Consider the following 13791-nt stretch of genomic DNA (forward strand, 5'->3'; position numbering starts at 1 on the left):
TCTATTCTTACCTGGATACAATGACAGGTGGAAAAACTCACTACAAAAAAAAAAAAAAAAAGAACAAGAGGCAGTAGTGGTGGCTAGGGACCTAATCAATACAGACATTAGTAATATGTCAGAACTACAGTTCAGAATGACGATTATAAGATGCTGGCTGGGCTCAAAAAAAGTATGGAAGATATTAGAGAATCTTTCTGGAGAAATTAAATCCCTCTCTGGAGAAATAAAAGAACTAAAATCTAACGAAGGTGAAATCAAAAAAGTTACTACTGAGGTACAATAAAAAATGGAGGCTCTTACTGCTAGGATAAATGAGACAGAAGAGAGAATTAGTGATATAGAAGACCAAATGATGGAGAATAAAGAAGCTGAGCAAAAGAGAGACAAATAAGTACTGGACCATGAGAGGAGAATTCAAGAGATAAGTGATATCATAAAAAGAAATAATATTAGAAAAATTGGGATTCCAGAAGAACAAAAAGAGAGGGAGATAGAAGGTATATTGGAATAAATTATAGCAGAGAATTTCCCTAATTTGGTGAAGGGAACAAGCATCAAAATCCAGGAGGTACAGAGAACCCTCCTCAAAATCAATAAAAATAGGTCCACACCCCATCATCTAATAGTAAAACTTACAAGTCTTAGTGACAAAGAGAAAATCCTGAAAGTAGCTAGGGACAAGAGGTTTGTCACATACAATGATACAAATATTAGATTAGCAGCAGACCTACTCACGAAGACCTGGCAGGCCAGAAAGGACTGGCATGATATATTCAGAGCACTAAATGAGGAAAATATGCAGCCAAGAATAGTATATCCTGCTAGGCTGCAATTGAGAATAGAAGGAGAGAGAAAAAGCTTCTAGGACAAACAAAAACTAAAAGAATTTGCAAACACCAAACCAGCCCTACAGGAAATATTGAAAGGGGTCCTCTAAGCAAAGAGAGAGTCTAAAAGCAACAGACCAGAAAGGAAGAGAGGCAATATACAGTAACAGTCACCTTACAGGCAATACAATGGCACTAAATTGATATCTTTCAATAGTTATCCTGAATGTAAATGGGCTAAATACCCCAATCAAAAGACACATGTATCAGAATGGATAAAAAAAAAAAAACAAGGCCCATTAATATGCTATCTACAAGAAACTCATTGTAGACCCAAGGACCCATCCAGATTTAAAGTGAGGGAGTGGAAAACAATTTACCATGCTAATGGACATCAAAAGAAAGCTGGGGTGGCAATCCTTACATCAGATAAATTAGATTTTAAGCCAATGACTATAATAAGATATGAGGAAGGACACTATATCATACTTAAAGGGCCTGTCCAACAAGAAGATCTAATAATTTTAAATATCTATGCCCATAACATGTGAGCAGCCAACTATATAAACCAATTAATAACAAAAAATCAAAGAAACAGATCACCAATAATACAATAATAGTAGGGTATTTTATCACCCCCTCACTGACATGGACAGATCATCTAAGCAAAAGATCAACTAAGAAATAAAGGCATTAATGACACACTGGACCAGATGGACGTCAAGATATATTTAGAACATTGCATCCCAAAACAAAGAATACACATTCTTCTCTAGTGCACATGAAACGTTCTCCAGAACAGATCACATCCTGGGTCACAAATAAGGTCTCAACTAGTACCAAAAGATTGGGATCGTTCCCTGCATATTTTCAGACCACAATGCTCTGAAACTAGAACTCAACCACAAGAGGAAAGTTGGAAAGAACTCAAATACATGGAGGCTAAAGAGCATCCTACTAAATAATGAATGAGGGGCGCCTGGGTGGCTCAGTGGGTTAAGGCCTCTGCCTTCGGCTCAGGTCATGATCCCAGCATCCTGGGATCGAGCCCCACATTGGGCTCTCTGCTCAGCGGGGAGCCTGCTTCCTCCTCTCTCTCTCTGCCTGCCTCGCTGCCTACCTGTGATCTCTGTCTGTCAAATAAATAAATAAAACCTTTAAAAAAAAAAGAATGAATGAATCAATCAGGAAATTAAAGAATTAAGAAAATTCATGGAAACAAATGAAAATGAAAAGACAACTGTTCAAAATCTTTGGAACACAACAAAGGCAGTCCTGAGAGGAAAGTATATAGCCATACAAGCCTAGCCTCAGCAACCAGACAACAAAAAGAAATAAAAGCATCTGAATTGGCAAAGAAGTAGTCAAACTTTCATTCTTTGCAGATGATCTGATACTTTACATGAAAACCCCAAAGACTCCACTCCAAAACTGCTAGAACTCATACAGGAATTCAGTCAAGTGTCAGGATATAAAAATCAATGCACAGAAATCAGTTGTTTCTATACACCAACAGCAAGACAGAAGAAAGAGAAATTATGGAGTCCATCCCACTTACAATTGCACCCAAAATCATAAGATACCCAGGAATAAACCTAACCAAAGATGCAAAGAATCTGTACCCAGAAAACTATAAAGTACTCATGAAAGAAATGGAGGAAGACACAAAGAAATGGGAAAATGTTCCATGCTCATGGATTGGAAGAACAAATATTGTGAAAATGACCATTTAATCTACACATTTAATGCAATCCCTATCAAAATACCATCAATTTTTTCAAAGAAATGGAAAAAATAATCCCAAAATTTTTATGGAATCAGAAATACCTCGAATGGCCAGAAGAAGGTTGTAAAAGAAAGTCAAAGTTGGTGGCATCACAATTCCAGACTTCAAGCTCTATTACAAAGCTGTCATCATGAGACAGCATGGTACTGGCATAAAAACAGATACATAGATCAATGGAACAGAATAGAGAGCCCAGAAATTGACCCTCAACTCTATGGTCAACTAATCTTCAACAAAGCAGGAAAGAATGTCCAATGGAAAAAAGGCAGTCTCTTCAAAAATTGTGTTGGGAAAATTGGACAACCACATGCAGAAGAATGAAACTGGACCATTTCCTTACACCACACACAAAACTAGACTCAAAATGGATAAAAAACCTCAAAGTGAGACAGGAATCCATCAAAATGCTTGAGGAGAACACAGGCAGCAACCTCTTTGACCTCAGCTGCAGCAACTTCTTCCTAGAAACATCGCCAAAGGCAAGGGAAGCAGGGCAAAAATGAACTATTGGGACTTTGTCAAAATCAAAAGCTTTTGCACAGCAAAGAAAACATCAACAAAACCAAAAGACAACTGACAGGAATGGGAGTATATATTTGCAAATGACCTATCAGATAAATGGCTAGTATCCAAAATCTATAAAGAACTTACCAAACTCAACGCCCAAAGAACAAATAATCCAATCAAGAAATGGGCAGAGGACATGAACATACATTTCTGTAAAGAAGACATCCAGATGGCCAACAGACACAAGTACTCAACATCACTCGGCATCAGGGAAATACAAATCAAAATCACATGAGATACCACCTCACGCCAGTCAAAATAGCTAAAATTAACAAGTCAGGAAATGACAGATGTCAGCAAGAATGCAGAGAAAGGAGAGCCCTCCTACACTATTGGTGGGAATGTAAGCTGGTGCAGCCACTCTGGAGAACAGTATGGAGGTTCCTCAAAAAGTTGAAAATAGAGCTACCCTATGACCCAGCAAACACACTCCTGGGTATTTACCCTAAAGATACAAATGTGGTGATCCAAACGGGCATGTGCACCTGAATGTTTATAGCAGCAATGTCCACAGTAGCCAATTTACGGAACGAACCTAGATGTCCATCAACAGATGAATGGATAAAGAAGATGTGGTACACACACACACACACACACACACACACACACACACACACTGGAGCACTATGCAGTCATCAGAAGAAGCAAAATCTTGCCATTTACAACGACATGGATGGAACTAGAGGGTCTCATGCTAAGTGAAATAAGTCAATCATAGAAAGACAATTATCATATCTCTCTGATATGAGGAGTTTAAGAGGCAGAGTGGGGGGTCGTGGAGGTTGAGGGGAAATTTGCCTAACCTCTGGAAAGCAATTCAGTTATATCTATCAAAAGCCTTAAAATATGGATAAATTCCAATCTGATATTTCCTATTTCAGGAATCAATCTTGAGAATAGATGCTGTCACAATTAAGTACAAAGATGTTCATATTAGCATTGCTTATCACAGCATTAGGAAAGACCAAAAAGGAGGAATTGAATGAAATGTTTTGCCTAATAGTTAAATTATGATATCTACATATTGAATATTAACACAGTCATTGGCTTACACTAAAGAAAAAAATATTTAATAAAGGGAAAATTTTGATACAATGACCATAAAAATCGGGAAATAAAGTTGAATATTAATATAATCTTGTTAGGTAAAATACAAATGAAATGCATCAAATATTAACTATATTTTCTGTGTTGATGAATTATGGACAGTTTTTGCTTTATGTATTTTTCTCTATTTCCTAGGGTACTTTTTAAATACAATAGCTGTACTTCTTTCTTAAGTTTAAAAAGAATTTTTTTTTTTGAAAGAGGGAGAGAGAGAGATAGGCATAGGGAGAGGGAGAGAATCTTAAGAAGGCTCCACGTCCAGTATAGAATCTGACATTGGGCTCTGAGTCAAAATCAAGAATCAGATGTTTAAATGATTGAGCCTCCCAGAAACATAATTTTAAATAATAAAGCAAAAAGGCACAGTGGGGGAGCACCTGGCTGGCTCAGTGGGTTAAAGCCTCTGCCTTCGGCTCAGGTCATGATCTCAGGGTCCCAGGATCGAGCCCCGCAATGGGCTCTGCGCTTAGCAGGGAGCCTGCTTCCCTTCTTCTCTCTCTGCCTGCCTCTCTGCCTACTTGTGATCTCTGTCTGTCAAATAAATAAATAAAAATCTTGGAAAAAAAAAAAAAAGGCACAGTGGGCCACAATCATCACTCAGTCATGAGATAGTGGAAATTTCAGTTCAGGCTTCACTGTTCTGAGTTTACTAAACTTTAACCACATATGGAATGTGCTTATATTCCTGAACCTGTTGATTTTATAAATATATTTGGTTTCTGTGGCCCCTGAAGTATGTAACATACTTCCCAAAATGCCACCACTGCATTATTTTATTTAAATTACAGAAATCAGATAATCTGAAAGATGATCAATGACTTTGAAAGGTTCATATACTAAATTTTTTATAAAAGATATCTTAGAATCTTGTAATCCAAAGTGGTCTATAGACTGGTGTTAGCATCAACATCTGGAAACTTATTGGAAATGCAGAACCTCACTTCCTACCCAACTTACTGAATCAGAATTTGCATTTTAATAACATCTCCAGTTAATTTACGGGCATAGTCAGATTTGATAATTACTGATCTAGAACACATATTCTAGTTCAAACTACATGTCTACAATGTAACTATGTTCCTCCCTTGAAGTTAAATCTATGTTCATGTCCTAAGCACCAAAGAGATATCTCTGTGGTTTACCAGCTCTAAACATTTTTTTAGGACAAAAGCAGTCTCAGGGTGCCTGGGTGGCTCAGTTGCTTAAGTGCTGGACTCTTGATTTAAGCTCAGGTTATGATCTCCGGGTCATGAGATTGAGCCCCATGTAGGGCTCTGTGCTTGGTGTGGAGTCTGCTTGTCTCTGCTCTTCCTCTTGCTCTCTCTCTCTCTCTCTCAAATAAATAAATAAAATCTTAAAAACAAAAAAGCAGTTTCCAACTACTGAATGAAATATGTTCTAAAAATCTATTGGTAGGTAAGTCAATTGTTTACATCTTGCAACATACAGTAATATTATTAATACTAACTATATGTCTAGGTCACCCTACAGAGTAGCTTGCTTAACCCACGAGTAGCTAAAGTGGGTCAAATTGCATTTTAATCATTTTTGATGGAAAAATTTGTTCCCAGTCCAAGCAGAAGAGTCTAAGAAAGCCTGGTCCTGCCATCAACACAGCACTTCCACATAGCTGCAACTGTGTAGACAACTGGTAGAGCTAATAGTCTAATTCAGAGAGTGTTGTAGATACAATAAAATGGATAGAAAGACAGAATGCTAGGTGTTGCTATTGACTCATTCATGTTGTCTCCCAGTCTTCATTTTTACTAAGAATAGACATTGGCAAGATTACTTATCTTCAGGGGTTTGGAGGAACCCTCATCCTGGGACTGAGGGATTTAACCTTTCCAAACAGGCATGGCTTCATTAGCACCAATCGGTAACAAAGGATTTATAACTGAACTATCCATTAAGAGTATCTTCTTTGCTTGTCCACTCTTAAAATGCAGTTTTGTCCTACACAAAATAATGTTTGAAATAGACCTGAAGAGAGGGATATTAGCAAATTTCAGTGCACATTGTTTTCATGAGGTATTTAAACCATGATGTTAGAGTCTCCATATTTCAGACATTTATGACTTCAATTGAGATTTACTTTCTATAACAGTTTAAAAATAAAAAAGGTACATTGATTTATACTTTTAAAATTTATTGCCCCAGATTTTCTTATATATTATTTCACCTTGAGAATTCTTGTTGCAACAGGTATTTCAGGATAAGAATATACTTGGTAGGCATTTTATACTTACAAGTGTTTTTAAAACACCGATTTTAATAGAAAATTTAGAAAATAAAACAAACATAAGAAAATTACAATGATCTATTAATTCTGTATCTCAAAGGTAACTTACGAAAGTTCTGCAAATAGCTAGTTTTATCTTTAAAAATGGGTCATACAGATGCTGGCGAGGATGCGGAGAAAGGGGAACCCTCCTACACTGTTGGTGGGAATGCAAGCTGGTGCAACCACTCTGGAAAACAGCATGGAGGTTCCTCAAAATGTTGAAAATAGGACTACCCTATGACCCAGCAATTGCACTACTGGGTATTTACCCTAAAGATACAAACGTAGTGATCTGAAGGGGCACGTGCACCCGAATGTTTATAGCAGCAATGTCTACAATAGCCAAACTATGGAAAGAACCTAGATGTCCATCAACAGACGAATGGATAAAGAAGATGTGGTGTATATACACAATGGAATACCATGCAGCCATCAAAAGAAATGAAATCTTGCCATTTGCGACGACATGGATGGAACTAGAGGGTATCATGCTTAGCGAAATAAGTCAATCGGAGAAAGACAACTGTCATATGATCTCCCTGATATGAGGGAGAGGAGCTGCAACATGGGGGGTTAAGGGGGTAGGAGAAGAGTAAATGAAACAAGATGGGATTGGGAGGGAGACAAACCATAAGTGACTCTTAATCTCACAAAACAAACTGAGGCTTGCTGAGGGGAGGGGGGTTGGGGGAGTAGGGTTATGGACATTGGGGAGGGTATGTGCTATGGTGAGTGCCGTGAAGTGTGTAAACCTGACGATTTACAGATCTGTACCCCTGGGGATAAAAATATATATGTTTATAAAAAATAAAATTTAAAAAAAAATGAAAATAAAAATGGGTCATACTATTCCTATGGTTTTGAAAACTGTTTTTCACTCAACAATGTATCATGAATATCTTTTTAGTAGACTTCTACCAACTTTAATAAATAAAGTTCTATAACATTTTCAATGGTATAGTATTCTTACAGAGTATGTTTTTAAAACATTTGGGTTATTTTCAATTTTTTGTTCTTATAAATATTTAAAACTAAATCCTTTCAAGAGTAGACCCTTTTTGTTAAATAATCAAAGTAAAGTGGAAGGTAAACGTCCTATGATGTGTTGTAGTGCAAGGCCATTTAATAAGGGAGTATGGCTTGTTAACCACTACATTTTATTTAATAATGGTCACAAATGAGCTTTTATGCTTATCGTTCACTTCTTTTCCAGTTTTTCCACCTATTTTTTTGTTGTTGTTGTTAGATACCTTTTGACTCCTATATCACGGTAATTCTTTTCCTTTTGGACCTGGCAAAAACTGGGTTATTTCTTGTGCACATATTGACTTTCACATAAGAATTTATGATTATGGGGGCACCTGGGTGACTCAATCAGTTAAGAGTAGGACTTCAGTTCGGGTCATGATCCCAGGTTCTGAGATTGAGCCCGATATTAGGCTCCCTGCATAGTGGAGAGACTGTTTCTCCCTTTGCTACTCTCCCTGCTTGTTCTGTGTCAAATATATATATTTTTTAAAAAGGGTTTATGATTATCAGAATACTTTTGGGTAGACTTTACACATTAGATGGAATAGCTTTGTGGATACACTAAGTCTCTAATGGGAAATCTAAAGATGTGGGTGAATAGTGCAACTAGTAAAATGAAAATATTGAAAATAAAGGTACATTCTTTTTATATACATATTTTGATCATATGTTGAACGGTCACCCAAATGTACTTAACTTCACTGGATAAGATACAAGGCTCACCAATTTCCAAACTTTAGCAATTTCCAATTCTAAATTCCTGGAAGCCATTATGGAGCTGATATTATTTATAGCTGATATTATTAAATTATTATTTATAGTATGATTAATTTTATTATTTTAAATATAGCTAAATTTGTTCCAATATGCTTTCCCCAGTCCAAATACATATTCACCTTTTAAGTCTTAATAATGGACTTCTTGGTAGGGAAAAGAGGACTTTAACCACTACCTATTGTGGTAAGAACCTAACAATTTCACACAATGTAGGATTTAAAGGAAACCCTGAATTTCTGTGCCAAACCTGTGGGTGGGATGAGGGGCTGTTGACAGAGAATGAGAAGCACAAGGGAAGGGGTATTTAGCCTCTGTCTTCTAGGACTCCAGATTTCAGAATAAAGAGGTCACATTTTGTTTTAATCATTTTAGAAAACAATGTTAGAATAAATTTAAAGCTTTAGAGAACATAATTCAAATAGATTCAAAGATACAGAACTCATAAGATTATGTTATAGAAACCAATATAAGTTAATTCTCCCTAGATTTTATGAACGGTCTTTATTAACAGAAACCAAAATTATTGTCCAAAGTGATAACATATCAAAGAAATACATATCAAAATATGCTGCCATTATTAATAGTTTTTAACATCTTTATTGCATTTACAATGTGTGGAACATTATAGGGATTTACAATAGAGGCCAAATATCCCAGCCCTTAAAAACTGAATAGGAAAGATTGGATAAACCATACATAAGTATCTTTGAACATAAGCATTAGAAACATACATATGATCATAATTTCACAGGCTTATACAAGTAATTGCTATATGTAATATAACAGGCAGGAAGGGTAAAACAGTGAATAAGAAAGTCACTGGGGTGTGAAATAACTATAACTAGGTGGTACTAAACAAAAAGACAACACAGGAAATATGATTTGTAAAGGCTAAAATGTCCTGCAAAAACATAGCTATCCCCTATCACAACTGTGAGGTAGAATTCTTTCCACCCTGTTTTCTGGTTTCTTGACCACTAGTTGGGGGCCTTTCCCATCCAGATGGCGCTCTCTCACATTGCTGTACTCAGGACAGACTAGTAGCACACATTTTTTAGACCCCTTCTACCCCAATTGAACAGAAGTAATCTTTTGTTTAATTGGTCTTACTTCACCTACTGAAAACGGGTGGCAAACGTTAGTAAAATAAACCAGTGCTGTTTCTTCTAGCTAAGATATCACCATGCTTGGGAAATGCTTTAATCCTTCAAGAAGTGAAACTAATGCTAAAATTTCAGGTATAGGAACCTGTTGGGTGCTGTTTAGGACAGACAGGTATTTCTTTCCTCAAAGAACACCAACTGCCAAGTGTTAATGCCATTTCTATCACAAACCCACTTCTAATATTTCAAATATGAATCATAAAAATAGTTTACACCTTTCTACACATCCAAAATATAGTGAAAATCCAGGACACAGTATAACCACATTGGAAAAAGTATAGCAGTTTCTTTTAAAACTACCCTATGACACAGAAACTCTAATCCTAGGTACTCACCCAAGAGAAACAAAAGCCTATCTTTACATAAGACTTACATTAAGAATAATCATAGCAGCTTTATTTATAACTACTAATGCTGGAAACAGCCCAGGTATTCATAAATAGAAAAATGGATAAATTGCAATATAGTCATACAATGGAATACTACTCGGCAATAAAAAGTAATGAACTACTGAAACACCTAACAATGTGGATATATTTTCAAACCATGGTAAGTGAAGAGGCTTCTAGAAAGAGTACATGCTGTGTGGCCCTATTTACATAAAGATCTAGAAGAGAGAAATTTGATTTGTGGTAGACAAAAGAACAGTGGTTGCCTTTGGGAGGGTGGAGTGGGGTCAAGGATTGACTAGAAAGGGTCAAAGGGGAATTTTCTGATTATATATTTTGATAGCACTGTATACATTTTCCAAAACTAAGAGATGCACACTTAAGATTTATGCACTTCATTGTATGCTAATTTTACATAAAAAAAAAAGTGGTTAAGCACACACTGAGCTCTAGAGTTAATGATATGTATGCTGAAGTTATTAATAGGAAGAGTGAAGATGCCTGCACTTGGATGAACTGTTGGATGGAGATGATAATGCAAGCATAGTTAATGCTAACTAGCGTACGGGTGGCTGATACACTGTAAAATTTTAACTTTTTTGTATGTTTGCAAGTTTTCATAAAACGTTGGAAGAAAAATTCCACGGTGCAACACTTACCAAGTAATGCCACTGAGAATTACATTATTGATCTCATGGCAAAATAATCATCAAATTCTTCCAATCAGTGTTAATTTAGAAATTTAAGAGCTTGTTTTAGATATTCCTGAGTGTGAGGTGACAAGTCAGCTCTCAAATCTATACTGGCTCAAAACTGTCAGTTACATTTTGATCCCCTTACACTTTCAATATATATATATATGTTGAATATATATTTATATATTCAATAAATTTGTTGGCTGTGTAGACTAAAGTTAAGAGTTAAGGTGAAGAAACATTAAGAGAAAAATCTAGCACAGAAATGTTTACCTGACTTCTAAACTAAAAAAGAACTACGGCAACTATAATAAAAGATGTGTAGACCCAAAACACAGTGTAAGGTTTGGTCATACAGACAGGCCCCTATGTTTTGAGTGGAAGGACATCTGAATTATCCTGTCTCTCAAAGGAGGGACTCATTTGGGGGTGCCCTGAAGTGATGGCATGTAACTTATAAATACTTCTAAGGCTACTCCTTGAGATTCACTAAGACTGGCTCCAGACTTCATTAGCCTTTTGTCAGAAGTACTTTTCCACATGCCTGACTTAAAATCCATTAACAATACTGTGCTTATTATTTAGTGGCTGCTATCTATCTTTAGGTGTTTGCTAAGAATTTCTATAGAACTGTATAAGGTGTATACACACACACACACACACACACACAGCCTAAGGGTTCTCTAACAAAAATAATCAAATAATCTTGGTTCTTTAAAAAATTTACTCATTGCTTTCAAAATGTTTAGTCACAGTTCTCACTTTCCTTCGATCTCTAAGTGCTTCATGTTCTAGTACAGGCTCTGCTTTTCTTGAAGCACATGGACTAGCGCTGTCAAGCTTTCAAGTTTGCTTCAAAATACTGCAGTCATGTTATTCAGGATCATATCCACGAATGTTTTTAGTCTTAAAACCTTCCCCTGCATTTATGCTATTTCATGGAGCATCCCTAGTTCTAGCAGTCGACGACAGGACCAGTCTTTTTCATTATCACGGCTCAAGTTTATCAAGATTGCTCTTTTCTAACCATAACAGTACTAATGGTGGTCTCAAGCCATGCTTATTGATTATTAGGATACTTTTTTAACAGCTTTGTGCTTTTGTTGTTTCCACTGGCTGGTGTTGACTCTCTGAAATCCACTCTGAGTATGATTTTTACTTATTTATTAATGCCACTGTGTCATGTCCTGTCACCCTCAAAGTAGATGATACTCCTTGTCTTCATTTTCACTGGTCTATCATCCTGCCATAAAAGAGTTAAATCTGTCAGATTTAAGTCTTGTTACTTACTGATGAGCTCATCGACTCCACCCTTAGTATTTCCAGTACGTAATTCTGAATGTAAGGGAAATGGAGCTCAGAGAAGTGAGCATAGTGCCATTTCCCTCATGACCCCATGCTCGTCATCAGAGATAAGAGCAATATTAAAGATGCTCTATTTTCTATTCTGAGAAGATAATTATATTAATAATTCCTTCCACTTTGGATAATATTGTAGTTTTCTACTTATTTTTTAATATGATTATATTTACAGACCCAGAGAAGTTTAGCCATTTTTACAAGGGTCAGTAAATGGCAAAGCCAGATTTTGAGCCAGATATTCGAACTCCAAACTCATTCCATTATATTCACTACAGTTCTTACTTTGGCTTTTTTATGATCTTTAATATGTTTGCCATTACTTATGCTTCTTAGCTAAACATAGATGTTTCCATAGCACACACTAAAGCCACGTAATGTCAGATGTTAAATCAATACTTAATTTTGCCTTATCAAGGTATTTGTTGCCCTCCACGGCAGAAGTGTATTTCCACTTCTAACTGAAGATTTTTATTTTCAGAACTGAAAGTTAACAGTGCTAAGTCTACTAATTGGGTTAATTGGCTAGGTATGTTCTAGCCTATCTCCTTAATTAGGGAATTCTTCCTTTGGGGGTTTAACCAAAGATACCTCAACCATGTAACTCTTGTCACTGATGATACTTATGTTAGTTTCCCACGCCATTTTCAGTAAACTTAAGATGTGGAGGACTTTCACAACCAGAGCATGTTTAGTTCTTAGGAACCATAGGATAGGAAGAGTAACACAGCAATATCCAATCTCTCTGGCAAAGAACATTACAATACAGTAGAGAATTCTGAGTTCTCTGACTGTAGACTGTACAGTGAGTTCCATTCAGCTAATCTCACAGTCATGCTGTTAGTTACAAGAGGTTTACAACAGAGAGTATGGTTAGCTCACCACTATCAGAATGTAATCGTCATGTTCACCTTAAGAGTATGCCACCAACAATAACAACGAACTCAACAGCACACCCCATATTTCAACTGACAGAGTAATGAAACAACACATTAATACTAGTTAACACTAGTTAATACTAGTTAACTAGCTAACACTAGGAGCACTGGCCAATTTAAATGCCTACAAAGTGATAGTAGTATTCAATCTTCCACACAGTAATGAAGCCTAGACCTGCCATCAACATCCTGGCTGGGCAGGCTGAGCAGTTTCATCACCATCATCAATGAGTCACCTTAGCAGAATAAGGTCACCAACAATGAGGACTGGGAATGAAGTTAATTATATCTGAAATAAAGTTACCATCTTTGCATCTTAGCTCTGCTGGGCGAGACGTGTGAAGAACAGATGTCAAAACGGTTATATACTGAGCCTATAAAGGAGCAAATATATAGTAAGGCAAGAGAAAAAAAAAATCCCCCAAACCAGAACAAACAAAAAACAAAACTAGCCCAATTAACACTTCAAGAATTCCCTGAGATGAGCCAAAGTAATGTGGAAAGTTGTGGCATATACCAACAATGGCATATACAAATGATGATTTTTTTCTCCATTTGTGGGCCAATATTAATTCATGATGAACAAAGAACTCATGCTTTCAAACAGACTTCTGTCACTTCCTTCACATGTACTCTAAGTAAATGCTATGAAAAAAAAAACACATTAGGACACTGTTGGGGTTTTAATCATCACTGTATGTATACATACAGATATACATATAGAAAGTAGCAGCAAATTTACAAATGAAGAGCAACAGTATCATGTCAAAAGCATATTCGGTTTCATCTGAAATCCTCAAATTACAAATAAATTTCCAGATGATGCCTTATTTTATTCTTGCTGTAGGCTGGATAGCTTAAGGCATA

This window comes from Lutra lutra, chromosome 3 (assembly GCF_902655055.1).
Source record: "Lutra lutra chromosome 3, mLutLut1.2, whole genome shotgun sequence".
Taxonomy (NCBI): Eukaryota; Metazoa; Chordata; class Mammalia; order Carnivora; family Mustelidae; genus Lutra; species Lutra lutra.